General features: G+C 43.9%; 1 long non-coding RNA gene across 2 annotated transcripts; it reads left to right on the top strand.

Moving 5' to 3' along the window:
- The first annotated feature begins 7,211 nt into the window (after nt 1-7,211).
- On the top strand, nt 7,212-20,611 carry LOC146821154 (uncharacterized). 2 transcript variants are annotated; one of them, XR_014962665.1, is made up of 5 exons: nt 7,212-7,283; nt 19,190-19,285; nt 19,390-19,500; nt 19,834-19,944; nt 20,266-20,611. It is a non-coding gene; the product is annotated as an uncharacterized LOC146821154 (long non-coding RNA). The 2 variants fall into 2 exon arrangements; XR_014962666.1 differs by lacking the exon at nt 7,212-7,283 and adding an exon at nt 7,871-7,953.
- The last annotated feature ends 3,495 nt before the right edge of the window (nt 20,612-24,106 follow it).

Below are 24,106 nucleotides of genomic sequence, written 5' to 3'. Positions count from 1 at the left end.
GGAATTTTAAAGTTTTAGGATACTTTGGGAGAGTCTACAAGCAAGTCACTTACAGGGTAAGTAGTTCTAGAGCCAACACACACAGGAGCACTGGAGTGCACGAGTTACCTCACCCAGGGAAGCAGGGTGAATAGGTGTCTTTTGGTGTCGGGTCGCGGCGTCGTTTTCAATGGGAGCCAAAGAAGATAATTACTATTGAGTAGTGGTATGCTATCTAGGGGAGATGGCGCTCTAAGGGTAAGTTCACAGGGCTAAGAGCCATCCGGAGTGTTTTAAGTACTAGATCAGCCAGTACTTGGGACCACACAGAGATGCTAGTGGACATGATACAACTGATCTTAGACAATAATGTCTTCTTGTTCAAAGAAACCTGGTATAGACAAAAACAGAGATTAGCCATCGGCTCCAGGTTCTCTCCTTCGTATGCCAACCTGTTTATGGGTTGGCTGGAGGAGATTTGGATCTGGAGCCACAGAGGCTCCTCATGGAATGACTCAATTCTTTTTTGGGGCAGGTATATTGATGACTGCCTTATGATATGGACAGGAAGCACAGAGAAACTGGAAAGCTTTATTACACACTTGAACAGCAATGAATACAACATTAGGTTCACATCACATTACAGTAAAGAAAAACTCACCTTTTTGGACACTGAGATCTACATCAGGGATAACCAGATACACAGCCGATTTTATCGCAAATCTACGGCATGTAATGCCATACTGCACGCCACCAGTGCACATTCCGTACACCAGATCGTTACAATCCCCTTCGGGGAACTTATCAGGGCCAGACGTAATTGCAGCTTTAACCCCGAGGTTGAGGAATGTGCCAATGAGATGATGGAACGTTTCAGAAAAAGAGGCTATAAGCAACCCACACTTAACATGGCCAAACAGAGGATACTTACCATGGATAGATGTAAAACTTTGAAGGAAAGACCAAAAATCCAAAATAAAAATGACAAAATACGGATAGTTACGAACTATAACTTCCTTTCGAAAGCTCTCACACGCAGCTTGAACAGACACTGGCACATCTTAAAAGAAGATACTTCACTCGCAGGACACATCAGTGCTAGACCTGACATCACCTATAGGAGGGGTCTCTCCTTACGAAATTTCCTAAGCCCTAGCTATCCAAGACCCAAAGGGTCTACCACATGGTTAACTCCACACACCATTGTTTTTTTTTATTTGCGGACACTGTGTAACGTGCAAATGGGCATGCAATAAGAAAACTTTCTTTACTGGTCCCAACAAGAAAATATACAAGATCCTCTCCAACATTAACTGCAACACGAAATTCGTGGTATATGTGATTGAGTGCAGATGTGGCAAAAAATATGTTGGTAGCACCATTAGGAGTTTGAGAGAAAGAATTGGAGAACATATGCGGGCAGTGAAACAAGGGGATGTGGGATATCCCATCGCTGCACACATTGTAGATTGTGCCTCCCAAAAGAAAGTAAAGGATTTTGCTTTCTACGGTATTGATCAAACTTTGAGACATCCCAGGGGAGGGAATAGAGAGCTAATGCTTTGAAGAAGTGAGGCACGTTGGATACTTCGCCTTAGAAGTACTGAGATAGGTCTAAATATAGACCAAGAATTACATTATTTCTTGGGAAAATAATGTTATATATACTTAATTAAGTCCTAGAAGAGGCTTCCAGTTTCACCACTTAAATATGTAAGGATATGATACATAATTTGATGTACAAGATTGGATTACCATTCACTCATGTAATATATTCAGATTGGTGCATGCTGATATATGGGATAATAATTAGAAGACTGTTTGCTAGAATACCAAATTGAGGTAGTATTACCAATATGTACCTGTATTTTTTCTATACCCTGTAATTTTATAATTTTGATTTCAGTGTATCAATTTGTGATCATATACTTTGTAAAGTCACAATAGTTTTGATTCATGTATAAGAATTTTTTTTTTTGCATATTTTCAGATTTATTCTTTCGCCATCTATATATATTCTATCATAATTATGAAAATATTTCCCCAAATTTTATAGCAGCAGTACGACTACATATCTTTTAGAATGATTGTCACTTGAAGGATGTAGCAGGTTCCGATGGTCTGCGTGGGGGGAGGAAGTTGGGCCATTGGAGGGCAGGGTTTGGGGGGTTCAGAGTGGGGGTGGGGGTGGGGATGGGGTTGAGGGGGGTGGGGATGGGGTTGAGGGTGGTGATGGGTGGGTTATAACAAAAAATGAAGTTGATGGTGTCAGGTTCTGTTTATTTACTTATGAGTCAATTCAAAGTGCCAGAATGCTTACAATGGGAAAGGCAAGGCCTGATGATAACTGCTTACAATTAGATAATCTAAGATGTCAATGTCAAATAAGGAGAGTTTGAAATTGTTTTCTCTTAAAGTTAATGGTTTAAATAATATTTAGAAAAGGCGAGCTGTGGAAATCTGGATTAAGGCAAAAAATCCTTCTGTAATCCTATTACAGGAGACTCATATTTCCTCTCTTAAGATAGATCAGTTTTCAATGTTTAAATCATGGGCTTCGTTTCGGTGTTTTGCATCATGCAACGAATCTAAACAACGGGTGGCGATATTTTTAAATAAGAACATACATGCTGAAATTATTAATTCAGAAGATGGAGGTTTAAGGCGTTGGTGCTGGGTTTCATGCAGAGTCAAAAATAGACAGAGACCTCTTATTTTTCTTAATTGCTATGGCCCATTAAATGATGATTCTAATATGTTTGAAGATATGTTCCAATCCTTATTGACGGTGTCAGGGGATATTGTGATCGGTGGCGACATTAATGTCTTGATGGATCCCAAACTGGACTCATCGTCCCAATCTAAAAAACATCTCAAACCTAAAATTTTCCAGACTATTTCCAATTATAAAAGACTATTGGATCTCTCTGATCATTGGCGTTTAGATAATCCCTCTAAAAAAGAATATACCTGCTGGTCGAGTAGATTTAAGTCTTCATCCTGCATTGACTTTTTTCTTGCTTCACGTAATCTCAGGTTAGGTTATTATAACACGGTGCATAATGTATTTTCCGACCATGCTATGCTCATTAGGGAATTTATTTTCGGGGATACTAAAAGGTCTCCTAAAAGATGGGTTTTTAATAAATTATATCTCAACGATGAAATATGGGTCTCCGAATTCAAAGTTATGATTAGAGAATTCATAATCCGCAATACTGGCACCGCCCCTCTCAGTATTATTTGTGACGCCCTAAAGGCTTTTATTCGTGGAATTGTTATTGGGAAAGATGCTGCCACATCTATCGCTGCTAGGGCTATAAAAAACTCCTTTGAACATCGTATACAGGTTCTTAGTGCTCTAAGACAACAAAATCCCTCTAGAAATATTAAAGATCAACTAAATGAAGCTAAACATGAATTTAGTACATATTTATTTGAGCAAGGAGAGGCGTTTTTTCGTAGTCAATACCAGAAAGTCTACGAAGAAAGCAATTTTACGGGTAGATTTTTGGCCTGGCAGGCTAAAGAACAAGCTGTCTCCAATTTAATTCGGGGTTTAATCTGTCCCGTTACTAATCAATATATAACTGACTCGGATGGGATAGGTAAGATAATGCACTTCCACTATCAAAAAATATATAGCCATCAGCAGGAAATAGATCAGCTAAAATTAAATGCTTTTTTGAGAAAGGACGTGATCCCTTCCCTCGCCCAATCCGAGCAACTAAATATGGCAAGTGAATTCTCTTTAGAAGAGGTACAATCGGTAGTGAAAGTACTTCCATCAGGGAAAGCTTCCGGCCCAGACGGATTACCCGTGGAATTTTTCAGAGTTTTTTTCCCTGCCTTTTCTGATTTTTTTTACAACTCCTTAATTCCATGCTCGCAGGAGCCTCCATCCCAGACTCGTTTCGCGAGGGTACTGTGGTTAGCTTTCTGAAGAAGGGGAAGGACGCTAGGGATCCTAATTCATATCGTCCCATCACCCTTTTAAACTCGGACTATAAGATCGTTACTAAATTACTCGCCATTCGATTTAATCATATTGCCACGGATTTGATTCACGAAGATCAAAATGGGTTTATTGCCGGTAGACAATTGATGACTAATACCCATTATCTCTCGGAAGCCCTGGATTACTTTCAGACACTGAGGATTCCAGCTTTAATTATGTTATTTGATGTGGAAAAAGCTTTTGATTTGGTGGTCTGGGAGACACTTTTTATTATTTTGCAACATTTTCATATTCCATTAATTATTATTAATTTTATTCGTAATCTTTACACGGGTGCCAAAGCAAATATTATTATTAATTCACTAACAGTAGGATCAGTGTCAGTTAATCGGGGTACATGCCAGGGTTGTCCCTTATCACCGATTCTTTTTACTTTTTTTATCGAACCCTTGCAATCACAATTCGGCAGTGTGTAGAGATTTCGCCTCCGATTCCATTAATGTCAAAGATAAAACTATACGCTGATGATATTATGCTTCTTATCAAACCCGATTTGCAGTCACAAGTTCGCGTATTTCAGCTTTTTGAGGAATTTGAGACTTTCGGGGGCTACCGTATTAACAAAAAGAAGACAGAAATATTGGTCTGTGGCAATCATACACCTAAATTATATCCGGATTTAAGGGGCTGTATCAATAATAAACCTAAAAGATATCTCGGGGTCTTTTTTACAGCTTCAGTTAAAGATCTCTATAGTCTTAATTTTGATCCCCTCCTTCAGAAAGTTGGCTCAATGCTTACTCACTGGCATAAATTACCGTTATCAATTTTGGGCCGAGTTGCTTTGATCAAAATGTCAATTTTACCATTGTTTAATTTTTTGTTTTCAACGATTCCCTGCTTTCTTCCGGGTATTTTTTTTACTAAAATTGAATCTATATTTTCGCGCTTGTTGTGGGCACATAAAATGCCTCGTATTGCGCTGAATATTCTCTATGAGGAATTAGACAATGGAGGCCTCGCACTACCAAATATTAGAGATTATTATAATGCTTACTTTGCTCAGTATCTGACTCGATTTAAATTTCCAATATCAAACTCTAACGTATTTATTAGCTTTTTTTTTATTTAATTTTTTCGGAAAGTCAAATTTCTCCCCCTCTTCAAGTTCCTAAATCTCCCAAATTGGTTAGGTATAAAATAATTTCCTGGTTTTTTAGGAAGCGTACGGCTATGCTTAGAAGATATTCTCTTTCTCTGTTTAATTCTTCCTCTTTGTTGATTAATTTACTTTCATTTTATGTGCAGGTGGTTGGCTCTGATTTAATGGGTCATTGGACAAATGCTGGATTTAGCAAAGTGGGTGATTTTTTGCAACATACAAGGTGGATAACTCCGCCGGAGATGCGATTATTAATTTCAAGAAATTTTTTGTTAGCCGGGTCTTATACTTACATTTATCAATCCCTGCAGCAGCATGCTACCACATCGTTTACTCAGATTTCTTCTTTAAACAATCATCTTTTTTTAAATAATACTTTGATAAGGAAACCCGGAGAGTGGAAGCGTTGTCTCGCTCAATCTAGACAAAGGGATCTGGGCGCTAAAGTTGTTAAAAAATGGTGGGAACAAGAGAATCATGTTTTGACATTGTCTACGTGGCGGACCATTAATACGTTTAATTTTTCCACATTAAGGGGAGCTAACTGGCGCAGAATGTTGTTTTTTGGAAAATGGCTTTTGTATCGTACCCCGGCGGCAATAGCCAAAATGTACAGCAACTATATTCCGAATTGTTTCCGATGTTTGAACTTCGCCCCTGCTAATTGGACTCATGTAATAGCTGATTGTTGTATGGTAAAAGCATTCTGGGATGATATTTTTGTTTTTTTAAGCTCTAATTGTAATATTCAGATATCTTCAAATGTAAAACTGATGCTTTATGGTTTCGATCCGCATCTCAATTTATCTGAATCATTCGCAAAATTAGTTTATATTTGCATGGCAGTTGCCAGATCGTTGTTACTTCAAAACTGGCGTACAAATCAGACTTCATCCATGCATGAATGGTTATTCAAAATGCGAAGAGTAAAGATAAGTGAGCAAAGCTATGCTTTGAGGATTGGGGGGGGAGAAAATTTGAAAAAATTTGGGGGATATCTTTCGAATAATCTGTAAAAATCCTTTGTTTGTCTTTTGATTTTGGAAAATTGTAAGTTAACTATTTTGTCCATATCCGCGGTTGAAAGCGGGCCATGCTCTTTGAGAAAGTTATGGGTATCATTATTCTATAGTTTGTATTTCGTATTTTGAATATGTATGACACCATTCAATTTCAATAAAAAAAAAAAAATTAAAAAAAAAGGATGTAGAATGAGTAGCCTGATCGAGTGGTATATATCACGACACGGTGGATATGCGTGCGTCCTGGGACATTCTCACACTTAGGACTTGACACGCGTGCTAGCTAGCGCACATTTCTATGCTAGATACCACTATGAATGTTTGCCACTGCAAGGATGAGATCTTAATATCTTAGGACCGACGGTCGGGACTTTCTAGCCATTTTAATAAATTCCACTTCACATTTATGTTCCAAATTCATGGACTATAGACTGAGCGGCTTCATAGCTGCCACACTCAGGCCAATCTTCGATTGACCACTTGATATTGAGGGGTGAAATATTTTCTCACCTCCCAGATGGCGCAATATTTTCAAAGAAGGTTTAGAGATTTTGAGCTTTGTAGAAAACCTGTCTACCACAGTCCCGGTTTACGCATAGATTTGCTAATTATTTTACCATATTACACTAATAAGAGAATGAAATAAGATTACTCTCTTATTTAAGATGGTGTGGCTTATGAATTTTTCTCCTCAGCCTTGCCTTGCCGACTGCGTGAATTTTGCAGGAAGATACTCCTCACATCCTGCCACTTAGCGTTATTAATCAGATAGATGACACCGGGCTTTTGGACTTAGCATCTTGTAAAGCAAAACATTTTTTACAAGTCAATATTTGATTTTCGAATCGTTATCTAACACATTAGCTATTCACGTATGTTTAAACACCGAATCATGACTACATTTTACAATAAGGGTTCCTCACTATTCCAAGATGGCGCTTAACAAATCGACTTCCGTCTTTCATGACAAAACTTTACGGTAAGGGTTCCTCACCATTCCAAGATGGCGCTTAAAAAATCGACTTCCGCCTTTTACCTCAGCCATGGAGGTCTCGCGGGATCTAATCCTTAGTATTCTTATACGAGGCACCTTCCACGAAGGGACTCTCGCACTCGAGGACCCATCAGAATACATGACGAGAGCTGACCGGCAAGATATACGGTAAGCACCATAGACGACCTTTGAACAGCCTGTATCTAGTTACGGCTGTCTTCTGAACGAGGGGCTAACCGAGAGGAACGCATGTCATTGTCTAATTTTTCTAACCCCTAGACTTTGACTCTTAAAGAGAGCGTGCGCTACTAAGGCTCCCTTTCTCACTTTAATAATTAAGAGGATTTTCATTTTTCGGCAATGAGGAGCTCTAGTTACTTATGAGACTACGACTTGTGAAACTTCAGTACGTTCCCGTTCTTCTTAATAGCTCAATGTGTTAAGGATGATATCATATGTCCTTTTCAGCTGCTTTACAGGTTTACCGTATTTTGCTGTTAGACTGTCATTTTCTTTTCTTTTGGCTAATGCGCTGTTCTCACTTTAAACATCTACTTTATGCTCTCCGAGAAATGTGGTGACCGAATATTATTCTCAAGCTGTCTCAGACACCGGATTCAATTTCTAGTTAGGACGGGGCATTAATTGAATTATTGGTGCAATCAATTTTTTCACCTAGTTCATACTATGAATGATTTTTATGTACAATGAGTAAGGTCTTTCTCATTTTCATTGTATTCACAGACACCAGACCAGATTTGGGTTTCTGATTGTTGACTTTAAAGACACTATTATTTACCTACAGATCGTGTGGGTTGGAATTATCACCACACTAAAAGTATGTATTTTTCAGAGCTGGGCTTTTTTACCTTTTTACATAAATTACTGGATGAACATATAAATTTGCGGTTTGGTTTTCCTCGAATAATTCTTCTTTACATGGTGCCATTCTTTGTTATTCCTTTAGCAAGAACTAATTTACAGACAGCAGGAGGTTTGTCTTTTTGGTACGCTTACCTGAGTGATGTATGAACTTTCTCCCTACGATGGCTTTTTTCACGGTTTGCTTGCACAAGATATGAGGTTATGTAAGGAGTACGGGACTAAAAACACTCAACTTGAATCGATCTTCACTGACACACACACCCTTATCACACCACTATATATGTTGTCACTGTGCTGATAGTGTCAGGTTTACCTGTCACCATTTGTCTTTTGGTCTTTTCGGTTACATGCACTGTACCTACTTTCTCGGTTCATTGGTTGGAACTGTTTAATACTTGGTTTAATTAACCAACATGCGTACTGATTTAGCATTTTTTTTGCGCTTTTATTTAGCCTTGAAAAAGTCGCGGGCTAATCCCCATTTCGCGACGAAACACGTGTTGGCATATCACCTGTATGACCTGTAACCTGTATTTAAATAAATACTGAAATCCAAGAAGCCAAAAAGAAGAATAAAGGAGAACAGAAAATATATCTCAAGAGGATGGATTCAGAAGAAAGAAGACCTGACAGCAGAGGAGACAGTGTTCAAAGTCACTTGCCAGTGACCCGGGCCCAGGAAGATGGATGCCCACAGTCATCGGGTGATTTCAAGTGATCACAGGTGTCTTGACTCTTCAGCCACAAGGTCCAGGAGGAATCGATGATGACTAGGAGCTGGATTCGGCATGTACCATAAAGTCTGCAGCTTACAGAGGTGTCGGCAACCGGATTGGAGCCCACAAGCCTTGGCAACAGCAAATCTTGTGAAAAGGGAAGAAAGTCAGCGATGCAGACCAGCAAGGTCTGAGGGACTCACCCACCAAGGGTAAGTCAAGGCAGGCCTGGAACAACCAGGGGAGCCCTTTGGTTTGATAGAAAAGTCTTCAGAGGACCCACAAGCCAACAGGCAAGGGATCGTGAAGACACCTTGGGAGGATTCACTTCACAGGAGCCCAAGGTCACTCGGGACAAGGGAGGCCTCTGATCTTCGGTGGACATCATGAAGGGATTGCACTCGAAAATAGTGCACGGTACCCGGGTATTGCTGTCCCTCATCACTCGTGGGGTCCACTCACCTCAGCTCTGCTGGGGGCTCACGATGGCCATCGCAAAGTCAGGAAATCCACTTCCAGGGCTGAAGGGACTTCGGACTCCTGCAGGAGCGGGAAAATTTGCGACTATTGATTCAAAGTTTTGGTGCCTGCCAAGCAGGGGAGTCACTCCTTGATTCCAAGGGAGATTCTTCAGTCTTCCAAAGGTAGTGGAACATCGAAGGTCCAGGATTCTTCTTCAGAGCGTCATCCAGGGATATCTAGTTTGCAATGGCAAGGGTTCCTTGTCTTATACTAAAAGAAAGGGAGGGTCTAGCTCTATGACCACTCCTATGGGAGGGTCAGGGGAGTGGGTGGTTACACCCACTTCCCTTTGTCCAGTTTCGTGCCAGAGCAGGGGCATGTAGCCCCTGAACCGGTTTGAGCTGGCACATGCACAGAGGAGCCTACTGCTCCCCCGGTGCAGGACTTCAAAGCACTCTGGTGGGAGTGCACCCACCCAGCCCCAATACACTAAAAACTGTCTGGAAGGTAGTGACACCTTCCTGTGACAGGATGCCTATTGTTGGGCCTGCTCCACTGCGAGTTTCAGTCAGCAGCAGGAGGGCAGCCCATTGTCTGTGCTGGTGGCATCCATTTTGTGATGCCAGGGCTCCTTCAGATTTCTACCGTCTGGAAGGTGGTGACACCTCCCTGTGACAGGATGCTTATTGTTGGGCCTCCTCCACTGTGAGTTTCGGTCAGCAGCAGCAGGATGGCAGCCCAGTGTCTGTGCTGGTGGCATCCATTTTGTGATGCCAGGGCTCTTTCAGGATTCTACCGTGTTTCCACAGTAGGTACATGTCTACCCCTCTAGAAGGGTGGGATCATACTCCCACACCAGTTACTGGTGTGGGGGTATGATTCCAAAGCGTTTGACACCAAACACGACATGTTTTGATGCAGCCATCCCAGAGTTAGCATTTACCGCGAGGTTATAATGCACTTAAGAGTATATGGTTTAACCGCATCCACAAACAGCCACAGAGAATAGACTCTGCCAGCTGCAGAGGGGCCCCACTCAGGCAGAGGCACCCCCTCACATGGAAACCAAGCACCCTGCCCTCAGGATTGATAGGGCCTGCCTTAAGGGTGACTGATAGGTTTATATGTGTGTGTGTTAGGTGAGCTATAGGGAACCTATATTTCAGTTAGGAGTGTTAACACTACCTCACCCATGTTGAAGTAGCAGGCCTGTGGTGTCAGATTTAGTCTGCTTCCAATGGGTGGCATAATACATGCTTCAGCCCCTTTTAGGCCTGTGAAGTACCTATGCCCTTGGTACCTAAGGTACCATATACTAGGGGCTCATAAGGTACCACAGTATCCAATCACTAGTGAATCTAATATGCACTACAAGTTGTTTAGGGAAAGCAGAGAGGCTGGGGCCCTGATTAGCAGGGTCCCAGCCAGACTATAGCCAGAAACCAGTGTTAACATCAGAAAAAAAGTGGGGGCAACATAAGTGCAGATCCTACTCTCCTACACAACCCCCTCCAAACACAGGGACACTAAACTAACATTGACCAGTTGAGTCTTCGTGTTCTAAGTGGAAATACCTTGAGAGTCCATCTGCATTGGCATGTTGGGTCCCAGGTCTATGTTCCACTGTATAGTACATCCCCTGTAGGGAATTTGACCACCTTAAATGTTTTGGATTTTCACCTTTCATCTGTTTGTGCCATAGGAGGGGCTTGTGGTCAGTCTGAACTATGAAGTGAGTGCCAAACAAGTATGGCCTCAGCTTCTTCAGGGCCCACACCACAGCAAACGCCTCCCTCTCTATAGCTGACCAACGTTTCTCTCTAGGGGTCAGCCTTCTGCTTATAAAAGCTACTGGCTGATCTTGACCTTCATCATTCAGTTGAGACAGTACAGCTCCTACACCCAGCTCAGAAGCATCTGTTTGGACAATGAACTTTTTGGTGTAGTCTGGACTCTGTAAGATGGGGGCAGTGCACATAGCCGGCTTTAGGTCTTCAAATGCCGTTTGACAGCTAGCTGTCCACTGAACATTTTTTGTTATTTTATTTGAGGTAAGTTCATTTAAGGGGGTCACTATAGATCCATATCCCTTAAAAAACCTCCTATAGTACCCAGTCAGGTCTGAAAAGGCTCTCACCTGTGTCTGGGTGGTTGGAGCAACCCATTCCATGATGGTTTGGATTTTGCTCTGTAAAGGCTGAACCTGGCCTCCACCTACAAGGTGGCCCAGGTACACAACCTTACTCTGCCCTATCTGGCACTGAGTGGCCTTGATAGTGAGACCTGCTTTTTGCAGGGCCTCCAAAACATTTCTGAGGTGGACCAGGTGATTCTGCCAGGAGGAACTAAAGACAGCAATATCATCTAGATAAGCTGAGCAATACGTTTCCATACCTGTCAGAACTTTGTTCATCAACCTCTGAAAAGTGGCAGGTGCATTTTTCAAACCAAAGGGCATCCAGTTTTGGCCTTGGCATTCTCAGCTAACCTGATCTGCCAGTAGCCAGCTGTTAGGTCAAATGTACTCAGATATTTGGCTGAGGCCAAAGTATCAATCAGTTCATCTGACCTGGTGTGATAAGTTGGCCTGGCATATGCTGTCTCCTAGTTATAGGGGACACCTTGCACCAGTCTAATTCGACTCTTATTGATGATAGGTTTAAGACAACCTTTAAAGAAAGCTATCCTAGTGGTAGCTGTGGAGAGCAAAAACCAAAGGAAATGATGGACGGAGTGTTGAACATTGCAAGCACTCACCCCCAGTCAACTGATCTGGGTTTAATCCATCACCGTTTGATTGGTTCTGATGCTCCGTCCATCACCACCTCCTTTTGTACCGCTTTGTTCACCATAAGTTGGCAGGGTATGCTCAGACGGGAGTCCCTTGCTCACTTTGCCACTGGATTCAAGCAAGCCTGGCTGAAGACGGCTGAAATGCCAGAAAACGGTCCTAGGAAGCTTGTTTCCGGTCCAGGGAAGGCATGGCTTGGCAGTTCGGGCTGGACTGTTCCCATGAGGCACAGGGTCAGACTGATTTGCATATGGCCATGTCTGAACTTGGGTGGCAGAGTGGGCTAAAGATCGGTGATGGATCAAACCCAGATCTGTTGACTGGGTGTGAGTGTTTGATTGGTTCTGATGCTCCGTCCATTCCCACCTCATTTTGTACCGCTTTGTTCGCCATAAGTTGGCAGGGTATGCTCAGACGTGAGTCCCTTGCTCACTTTGCCACTGGATTCAAGTAAGCCTCGCGGAAGACAGCTGAAATGCCAGAACCAGTCCTAGGAAGCTTGTTTCCGGTCCAGGGAAGGCATGGCTTGGCAGTTCGGGCTGGACTGTTTCCATGAGGCACAGGGTCAGACTGATTTGCATATGGCCATGTCTGAACTGAGGTGGCAGAGTGGGCTAAAGAACGGTGATGGATCAAACCCATATCTGTTGACTGGGTGTGAGTGTTTGATTGGTTCTGATGCTCCGTCCATCACCACCTCCTTTTGTACTGCTTTGTTCGCCATAAGTTGGCAGGGTATGCTCAGACGTGAGTCCCTTGCTCACTTTGCCACTGGATTCAAGCAAGCCTGGCTGAAGACGGCTAAAATGCCAGAAACCGGTCCTAGGAAGCTTGTTTCCGGTCCAGGGAAGGCATGGCTTGGCAGTTCGGGCTGGACTGTTCCCAAGAGGCACAGGGTCAGACTGATTTGCATGTGGCAGAGTGGGCTAAAGAACGGTGATGGATCAAACCCATATCTGTTGACTGGGTGTGAGTGTTTGATTGGTTCTGAGGCTCCGTCCATCACCACCTCCTTTTGTACAGCTGTGGAGAGCAGCCTTCAGGCTAAGTCTTGAAGGAGTGTTAAGCTTATTGTTTTACCATAGATAACCTCTGTAATGACCAAATGAAAGAGTAGTCCACACAGATATATATATAAAATATATGTATTTATTCTAGACAGAATCCCACAAGTCTCTTTATGAGGCTGAGGCAAAGTTGCAATTCAAACAAGCATTGATAAATACAATAAATAGCACTGGAATCATAGGGCCCCAGGGGGGGACCAAACCATATATTAAAAAAGTGGTATAAGAACCACGACAATTCTACAGACAATGCCTAGGGCATTTAGGATCGCTGGCCCCTTAAGAATCCACCCCAGGTCATGAGGAAGGGGACCCATGGGAGGCGCGTGCAGTGGATATAGCTGCTATCGGGATCTCTATTAAAGCCTATGGAGAATGTCGCGGTTTGATTTAAACAGATTAAAGGCACTTCTAGCAGGAGTTCAAAGTTAAAAACTTAGAGTTAAGCTTTTGAGGAGTCTACTACCAAGGGAGTACTGAGGTACCACTGTTACCTGCCCCAGGGAAGCCGGGTGCATAGGTCGTTTTCGATGTCGGGTCGCGGGCTGATTTTCAATGGGAAAATATACAAACCTGCTGCTAGCCAAAAGCGTTGATGATGCCGTGAAGATTGAAGTTGTAGATCTTGTAGAGAAGAACCTGAAAGCAGAGGGGACGGAGTCTGGGTCACGGCACAGTGACCAGGGAGCTCAAAGGAAAAAGCACTTCAATGTCGGGTGCTTCAAGTGGAAAGAGGTGTAGCTTGGATCTGCAGCCATGGGCTCTGGGAGGCTTCAAGGAAGACCAGTTTCAGGAGGGCGACTGTCACACATCGGATGAGGGTTGCTGCAGTGTTAGTGTCCAGATTGGATCCACTAAGCCTTGGCAACTGCAACCCACACAAGATAAACAAATCAGCTACTGGTGCAGACCCACGAGGTTTGTGAGAGATCTCCTTTGAAGAGACTATAAAGCAGGCCTGGAGCAACCAGGGGAACTCTTGAAAGTCGAGATTGTCCTCCACTAGGGCCCACAAGTCGAGAGACAAGAGACTGCGGAAGGCAGCAAAATGGAGTGCGTAAAAGGGAGCCCACGGGCCACCGGACGGGGCTAGGGCGCTGATCTTTGGCAAAATTGCTGCTGGGTGATTGGCTTAATAATGGGCCAAAGCACAATTTCCCCATTGGTCAGGGTCATGTGCTATGCAAGACGTGGCTGGTGTCCTGGGGTATTGGCAATCTCGGCACCCACACGGTCCACGGTGCTCAGACTTGCTGTGCACACTCACTGGCCTCTGGGATGCTTAGAAAACCCACCTCAGGGTTGCTAGGAGTCGACAAAGTCCATAGGAGCAGCAAAGTTCCAACCAGGTTATTGCAGTGTTTCAGGTGCCTGCCAAGCAGGGGGGTAACTCCTTTACCCTAAGGGAAATTTCTTCAGTCAGCTGGGAAGCAGCTCATCGAAGGTCAAGTCTGTGAAGTCCAAGATTAATCTGAGGCTCTGGGGACACAGCATTCACCTTTATCCCCAAGATTAGGGGAGGGTCCAGATCAGAGCCTACCAATGAGAGCTGAGGCGGGAAAGGGTGGCTACACCCACTCCCCTTTGTGTGTTTCCCACCTGGGCGATGGGCAGGATGCCCCTGAACTGGTTCCAGGCGGTGTATGCAGAATGTAGGCGCTGTAGCAGTCTACGTGCAACTCTGAAAGGCAACATATGGTGCACCCACCCTGTTCCAATCCACATACCCTGTCTGGGGAGGTGCTAGCACCTCCCTGCCACAGGAGCCCTATTGTCCAGCTGGCGAGGCTGGGATTTTCCCCAGCAACAGCCAGCCAGAGTCTTGTGGGTGGCGGGTAGTAGCCATTTTGTACTACGTGTGCACTTTTAAATTGGTGTCTAAATTCTGCCGCTTTTCCCATATTGCCCCTCTAGCAGGGGGGAATCGTGCCCTCATGCCCATGACTGGACTGGGGGTAGGATTCCTAAATGTTTGACACCAAACACGATATGGTTCTGTGTAGCCATTCTCAAGTTATCACGCTATCGCGATAGACTTATAATGCGGTTAAGAGTATATGGTATGGCTTCACTACAAACAACCCAGCAATGATTTTACAAAGGTTGCAGAGAGGCCCTACTCAGGTAGGGGTCCCCCCTCACACATACCTCAGTACCCTGCCTTGTAGGATTAGCAAGGCCTGCTATAGGGATGACCTATGAGAGTATATGTGTTGTAATGGGGTGGGATATAGGGTACCTATATCCCTGTAAGGGGTGCTAGCACCACCTTACCCAGACTACAGTAGTGGTCTGGTGGTGTCAGTTTGTATGGCTGTCCCAGACTGGCACAATAAGTGCTGCAGCCCTGGTAGGCCTACTGAGTGACCCATGCCCTGGGTACCTAGGGTACCATCTACAAGGGACTGTCAGGGAATCCTCAGCATCCAATGGGGTTTGTACCTAGGGTACTCACATCAGTTTTAAGGAGAAGGCAGATAGGCTGGGGTCCTGGACAGCAGGATCCCAGCCAGACTAGTCAAAAACCACTCAAATACCAGGCAAAAAGTTTGGGGCAACCATTAGATTCCACCTTCCTACACCTGGGAATTGGATAGGCATCAGTCCTGGTGACTGCATTGAGGCCTCTATAGTCAACACAAAACCTCATTTATTTCTTACCACCCTGGTTATGAGGTTTAGGCACAAGGACTACTGGACTAGCCCAAGGCTATCTGAATGCTCAATTACACCTAGTTCCAACATTTTCTGGACTTCAGTCCTGATACAGTCCCTGACATGGTCAGGTTGCCTGTAGATTTTACTCTTGACAGGCAGACTGTCTCCAGTGTCCACCTCATGGGTGCACCAGGAAGTCTAACTAGGGGTCAAGCTAAACATATGTTTAAACTGTTGCAGAACTTGTCTGCATTCAGTTTGCTGATGATCAGTGAGGCTGTTGGCCAAAGCAACACCATTTACTGACCCATCATCAGGGTTCTGTGAGAGCAGGTCAGGAGAGGGTCACTCTCCTCCTCCTGTTCCTCATCAGTTGCCATGAGCAAGCCCATGTCAGCCCTGTCAACATATGGTTTCAATCTGTTGACATGGAGCTCCCTAAGGGGGCTCCTGGGAATTCCAAGATTCACCAAGTAGGTGACTTCTCCCTTTTGCTCAACAATTGTATGGGGGCCACTCCACTTGTCTTGGAGAGCTGCTGGGGCCACTGGCTCCAACACCCACACTTTCTGTCCTGGCTGGTATACATTCAGCACAGCCATTTGATCATGCCACGTTTTTTGTAGTTATGGGCTGGCCTCCAGGTTTTTGGTTGCCTTCTTCATGTATTCAGCCATCCTGGAGCGGAGACCAAGTACATAATCCATCACATCCTGTTTGGGAGGTTTGAGAGGTAACTCCCAGCCTCCTTCACCAAACATAATGGACCTCTTACAGAATGCCCACACAGAAGTTCAAATTGGCTGTAGCCAACCCCCTTCTGTGGAACCTCTCTGTATGCAAACAGAAGGCAGGGAAGTAAAAGGTCCCATTTTTGCCTAAGCTTTTCTGGGAGGTCTTTAATCATTCCCTTTAGGGTTTTGTTGAACCTTTCAACTAACCCATTGCATTGTGGGTGATAGGGAGTAGTGAATTTATAGTTTACACCACACTCCTTCCACTTTGCTTTTAGATACCCTGACATGAAGTTGGTACCTCTGTCAGATATAACCTCCTTTGGGAAACCCACTCTGGAGAAAACTCCAATGAGGGCTCTTGCCACCACAGGGGCTGTGGTGGACCTCAGGGGAATTGCTTCTGGGTACCTGGTGGCATGATCCACTACTTATATTCCAATATCCCCCAAACAGAAGCCTGCCGTGTTGTGACCAATATCATCAAAAAAGATCCAACTTTACATAATGGCAGATTCTTGACTCGATGTTTGGCAATAGTCTTGGAAGAAAACTTTTTTGAATATGACGGATGCTACTACCAACAGGTCCAGGGAGTCAGCATGGGGGCGGCCTGTGCCCCCAGTGTTACCTGTCTGTATATGGGACATTTCGAGCATTGTAACATCTACAATGAAATAGCCCCTTTCTTCGAAAATGTACGACACTGGTCACGGTACATAGATGATATTTTCTTCATTTGGACTGGTGACCAATTGTCCCTTGATAAATATATCAGATGGATCAACTTAGCTGATGTCAACATCAGATTCACTGCTCACACAAGTACTACCAAATTAGAATTCCTCGACGTTTGGGTTGAACATCGGGAATCCAAGCTTTGTTTTTCCCTCTATACCAAACCTACAGCCAGGAACACACTCCTCCACTTCGACAGTTTCCACCCGAGGAGTCAAAAGGATGGAATACCCTTTAGCCAATTCCTCCGTTTGTGTAGAAATTGCACTACCATCAATGACTATTTGCTTCATGCTGAAACCATGAAAGAAAAATTCATCCAAAGGGGCTACACCCGTAGGATGGTAAGGAATGCGTGCAAGAGAGCCCGTTTCTATAACCGCGACTCCATGTTTCTACCTAAGACACGGAACCAGCCGGATAAATTAGTCTGCATCACAAAACACTCTGTGATGAACAATAAAATCAGACAAATTGGGAATTCACAATGGCATCTGGTAAACCTAGAGCCAGAAACAACTCGCATCTCCAGGCCCCTTTTTGCATTCCGCAGGAACAGAAACTTGAGAAACTGGATAGTTAGAGCTAAACAACCTGAAACAAGAGGCTGGATACAAAAATCTATTGAGGGGACAGTTCCTATCAATGGTAACCACCGATGTGGTACGTGCCATGCATGCCCCAATGCTATAGTCGGCAACAATATCTGTATCAATGACCATAACGTCAACATGAAGGTCATGACCAACTGCAGGACATCTAACTGCATTTATGCCATCCAGTGCCCCTGCCCCCTCACTTATGTAGGCGAGACTGCCAGAGAGGTAAGGATTCGAATAGGTGAGCATAAGTCCAACATTAGACGAACCAGACATGGAGCCCCCTTAGTAGATCATTGGACTGCTATGGGACACTCTGAGACTGACCTGCGTTGGACGATCTTAGAAAAGATCCACCAACAAAGGGGCACTGACAGCAACAATGTCCGCAAAAAGCGAGAAGTGTACTGGATTTTTGTCCTTAAATCTAAGGACAAGGGACTAAATGAATCCCTTCCATGGGAAAATGCCATTCTTTAAGCCCAAATACTCTTCCTACTGCCATGTGACCCCAGATCCTTTACCCTTTGTCTCAGTCTTCTTGCCCTGAGCCCTTTCAGATTGCGTGGATATTTATATGTAGGCTATTTTTGGAACTTAGCAGAACTTGCTTTGAACTGGTGCCTTTTTCCACAATCTGACCCCTGGATGTTCTTATCACAGCGATTTGGATCTTTCTGGATATGTCATCTTTTGATAAACTTTATTTGACTCCTCCGTTATTATTTTCCGATTTGGACTCTTGACCCTTGCCTCTAGATGAACAGGTCCCGTTTTTTGACCATGCTCTGCGCCTGTTCCACTGTTCTAGATCAGACTCCGCCCGGGCTTTTATTTTATTCTATTTTATTTTATTTTATTTTATTTCTATTCCCTCTATACCTATTCTTCTTTTTCTGCATGGATAATTATTTTCCCATTTTTGTCTCTATTTTTCTACCTTTATGCCCACGTGACTTTCATCCCTCTAATGCCTCTGCCTTGTACTATTCTATCTACATGTCTGTGTTATTTTCATCCATCTAAAGCCTTTGCCTTGCACTATTCTATTTATATGCCTGTGTGACTTTCATCTCTCTAAAGCCTCTGCTTTGCATTATTCTTTGCCCCTTTAAACCTGGCTACGCCCTCCCTCCCTATTTTTTTCAAAAAAAATGTTTTCCTCATTTACCTCCGTGCATTGGCCTATTTAAACGGCCATCTAACCACTCCGGGTGCTTACCTGATCGTCCTTGATTCTCCCGCCCCCGAGGAGTCTTCGTTTTCGCCGGAGTCTCGCGCTTTGACGGTGTGCATTTCCGCGTGGCGTTCGTGCCTTCAGGTACTTCCCTCTGACTCTGCGTTTCTCCTCCTGAATAACTACAGCTGTGTCTCTCCTCCCGTTTTTCCTAGATTAATGGCCTTTTATCTATTCATTCTTTCAGGCCTCCAATTACTCGCCTCGCTGATATCCACCGCAGCAATTTGAGCCTGCTCCTGCCTTTTTTCTTCCATTGTGGCATATACCCCTGTTCCCCCAGGTATGGCCCCCTTACTCTACTTACCCTTCAGACCCCGTAGAATCCTGGTTTTGCAATTAAAAATTTCTCTATGTTTTTTGTTTATATTTCTCTCTTATTATTAGGCATTGGGTTTTTCTAGCGTCATCGGGGATCCTTAACCCACTATTATGTCGCCGTAAATCTATAACTAAAAAGATACGACTTTGACGGCGAGCCTAATACTCCACCCACAGGTAACATTTCTATCTCGCCTAATTTGCTACCCCTTCTGACTGCCTTTTGAAATATATGTTAGAGAGCTTTCTATCCGTCTCCATTTGTTTACCAGCATGCCACGGATAGTCTTCCCCTCTTTATTCTCGGTTTTTTCGTTTCTTTCTTTTCCTTTTGAAGCTATTGTCCTGACCACGAGCTTTTCTTCCCATCTTTTATTTTATTGCGGCACCTAACGATACAATAGCTGCCTTTCTATACTCCATGTACTAGCGATGCATGAAAGATGACGATGTCATTCTTTTCCTTCATTCAGTTTGAGTTTCCATTTTCTTTTTTGCATGTTTACCCAGCAGACCTTGTTCATGTGAACATTCTTGACCCCCGTTTTTCGCCTGAGATCAGAGATTCTTCTTGCCTGAGTCCTCACTTGGACCTATTTGCCACAACTAGATTTCCCACAGGTGAGCGAAAGAACGATCAATCTGCCCTCCTTTTTCCCTTTGGACCAACTTTTATCATAAGAAACATGATGCTAATTAAGTATACTATATGCTCTTTTTCTCTTCCCTGGGATACAGGACTCGTCAGTGTTCATGTTGTTTTACTTAATAATATAAGTTTTCACTTGATATTAATGTTTAAACAAATTCTTCTATGATGTTTGACACTTATGACCTATGACCTTGTGTTGTTTAGCCCTCTTTTTGAAACCAATGATGTTATTAAATGACACTTAAATTGCCCCCTCTCTTTTTTTGATTTGCTTCTCTTATTTTTGTTAGGTCCCAGCTAAAACGCCAAAACCATTTCCTTGTTAGCCCTGAGGAAGGTGGCACCTGCATTTCGGTGCGTTCACCGAAACGCGCGTCGGCGCTCCCAAGGGGTCCACTCAAGCCCTAAATCTTGTATTTCGAACATGTTTTCTTTAGCACAGCATTGAATGCCTATATGCTTTTGCTTATATATTGATTTACGAGGCAAAGTCTTTTGGACCCCCACTCGATGAGTGGCATTTTTATGAGTAGATGTATGAGTTTTGTTTTTAAGGTGTGATATGATACCGGTATAAGTTTGTGTGTCTGTATGTGCGTGACTGTGATTGGGACCTTTCTGTCATCATTATTTGTATTGTGGCTTACGATATTGTTTGTTATTCTTATAAATTATTGAGGATTTCATTCATTTTCTGAATCCCTTTGTCTAAAATTGATTAAAACAAAAAATAAAAATATAAACACATTTTTCTTTGACTATGCACTGAAAATTCTTTGCTCTGTATAGGTCATGTTTAAGTGTCAGTATATTTATGATATGATACATTGTACATTTAGGAACAAATAGGTAGAGTACCTTCCTTTCCTTGATGATCCACTACCACCAGGATAAACCTGTGCCCAGATGCTGTTGGAGGGTCAAGGGGACTAACAACGTCAATCCCTACCCTTTTAAAGGGCACCCCCACCACAGGTAGTGGTATCAGGGGGGCCTTTGTTGTGCCACTTGACTTGCCACTGGATTGGCAAGTGACACAGGAGTGACAAAACATCTTGGTGTCCTCTGACATATGTGGCCAATGAAAATGTTGAACAAGCCTATCCGAGGTCTTGTTTTGGCCCAAGTGTCCTGCTAATGGGATATCATTTGCCAGGGTCAAGAGGAACCCCCTAAACTTCGGAGGTATTACCAACCTCCTGGTGGCTCCATGGTTTGGGTCTCTAGCCTCAGAATATAGGAATCCCTCATCCCAATAAACTTTATGGGACCCACTAGCACTCCCAGCAGCCTCAGCAGCAGCCTGCTGTCTGAGGGGTTCAAGAGAGGGGCAGCACTGTTGCTCCTTGCTCAGATCTTCCCTAGAAGGTACCCCTGCCCCCAAGAACACAACCTGATCAGGCTCAAGTCCCTCTGGGGCAGTTCCTTCTTCAGGATCTGCTTCGCCTCCCTCAGGAGGGGAATCTCTGATCTGAGACAGAGGGGAAGGTACTACCTTAACCCTACTGCTCCTCTTCTTGATTTGCATCTGGTCCATATTTTCAGGATCCAGAGCTGGTTCAGCTTTATGCATTTTGGCTTGTGACCTGGTCACAGCAAATACCTCTGCAGGTATGCCCAATATCTCAGCATGAGTCCATAACTCTACTTCAGACCAGGCTGAAGTCTCTAGATCATTGCCCAATAGACATTCGACAGGGAGGTCTGCACTGACTACTACCTTCTTGAGGCCAGTTACTCCTCCGCAGGAGAAATTCACAACTGCCAGACTATGGTTGGTCCTGACATTGCTTGCATTGGTAACCTGGTACATTTCACCCAGGATGATCTGTACAGGGTCCACAAGATTCTCTGCCACCATGGTGACACTAGCACCTGTGTCCCTAAATGCCAAAGCCTGTTTGCCATTTATTACAGGCTGCTGTTTGTATTTGCCCAGATTACTGGGGCTCACTAGGAAGGACATATCAATGTCTCCATCACAAATCAACAATGCCTGAGTGGGTACTCTGACTAGGCCAGAGTCCTCTTCAGAACCCAGGGTCAACCCTACTACACCCTTATTCTGATTACCACCTCCACCAGTAGCTGTACTAGGGGGAACAGTTGCCTTAGGGGCAGGAGTGGTGGTGGTTTGGTATTTGGACTTGTTACAGTCGGAAGTCCAGTGCCCTTTCTGTTTACAGAATTTGCACAAGGGCTTCTTTTGGCCTTTTCCTTTGTTGGACTGTGACTCCCCACCAGATGCAGATTTGTGGGGCACTTGGGAAGACTTCTGGTCTTTTGACTTATCCCCACCTTTCTCTGAGCCTTTAGGATCTTTGCTTCTTAGTGTCACCCCCTTGGTTCTGGGTTTTCTGCCTCACCCTGGTTCTGACCCATTTGTCTGCCTTCTTTCCCAATTCTTGGGGAGAGGTCAGATCAGGTTCCACCAGGTACTGATGCAACAACTGGTTTGGGCAATTATTAAGGTTCTGTTCTCTCATCATAAGATTATACAATCCCTTAAAATCAGTAACTCTACTACCAACCAGCCAACCCTCCAGAGCCTTGGTTGCACAATCAACAAAGTCAGTCCAGTCCTGAGTCTGTGCTTTCTGGGTATCCCTGAACTTCAACCTGTACTGTTCAGTGGTTAAGGCAAACCCATCTATCAATGCACTCCTCAGGTCTTCATAATCATCAGCATCCTCTTCTCTAACAGTGAGGAGCTTGTCTCTACCTTTATCAGAAAAGGAGAGCCCAAGATTGCTGCCCACTGCGTCTGGGGGACCTGTTGTACTCTACAGGCGCTTTCCATAGCAGTTATCCATTTGTGGATATGATCCCCACTCTGGTAGGGAGGAACAACCTTGGACAGGTTCCTATGGTCTGGAATGTGATCTCTGACTCTAGGCCCACTGTTGCTGCCACTAGGGGGTTCTAACCCCTCTTTTCTAGAAGCTCTCTGGAGCTCAAAGGCTTTTTTGTCTAAAGCAAACTGCTTGGTTTTGAGGGCAAATCTTGCTTCCTCATACTACAGCAGTTTGTACATTCTTTCAGATGAGGTTTCCCTTCTAGGAAGGTATAAGTTCCTCTACTGGACAGATTCTCTGCCAGAGTGATAGGAGTGGTAAGATTCCCTTGAAGTGGATCTAGGCCTCTCCTCCACTTTGTCAGTTCTCTTGGGGAGCATTCCTCTGTCCTTTACAGATCTCTGTGGATCTGACCCTTCAACCACAGAGTCCTGGTCATCTTGAATTTCATCATCTGACCCAGAGACTATGATTGACCCACCCCCTAATTCAGACCTATTAGCTCCTAGAGCTAATCTAAGATCATCTGTTGTTAACAGATCTATCAGATGTAGTGTGGAGGGACTCTGTCCTATCCTCAGGAGCCTTGCAGCACACATGGCTTTCAAGTCAAAGAAAGTCATGTCCTTATACTGAGGTTGGGTGGACCCACTGGCTCCAGCCCTTAAGGACATTCTAGTGTTGTGCAGTGTTGTTCTACCTACACTAGTTTGTGGCCTACTGATCCTAGCTTGAGAGCTGTAGCAAGGCTGTGCTATCCCTTCACACACAGCTCTAAGTTCAGTAGAACTTGTTGATACTAAGCTTGACTTTATATGTACCTTGAGTACCTTTAGAGGTTTTCAGTTAGTAATTCAAATAGAGATTTTCTGGTAAAACAATGGCAAGCTTGAATCCCACACGCTGCCCACCAATGTGAGAAGTTGGCCTGGCATATGCTGGTCACTAGTTAAAGTGGCCACCTTGCACCAGTCCAATTTGACTCTTATGGTAGATAGGTTTAAGACAACCTTTTAAAGAAAGCTATCCTAGTGGTAGCTGTGGAGAGCAGCCTTCAGGCTAAGTCTCTGAGGAATGTAAAGCAGCTTGTTTTACCTTATAATCTCTTGAATTACCAAATGAAAAGATTCCACACAGGTATATATATAAAATATATATGTATTTATTTCTAGACACACTCTACTAATCTCTTTATGAGATTAATAGTCAGGAACATATGCACAAAACAATGTTTCACAACAAATTAAGCACTCATATGGCTGGGACCCTAGGGGCGTACCAGACCATATACTAAAAAGAGGTATAAGAAGAACAACTTGAGAGGGGAGAAGGCCTA

The sequence above is a fragment of the Triturus cristatus genome, chromosome 6 (genome assembly GCF_964204655.1).
Source record: "Triturus cristatus chromosome 6, aTriCri1.1, whole genome shotgun sequence".
NCBI classification, from domain to species: Eukaryota; Metazoa; Chordata; class Amphibia; order Caudata; family Salamandridae; genus Triturus; species Triturus cristatus.
This window is presented reverse-complemented; position numbering and strand designations above follow the sequence as displayed.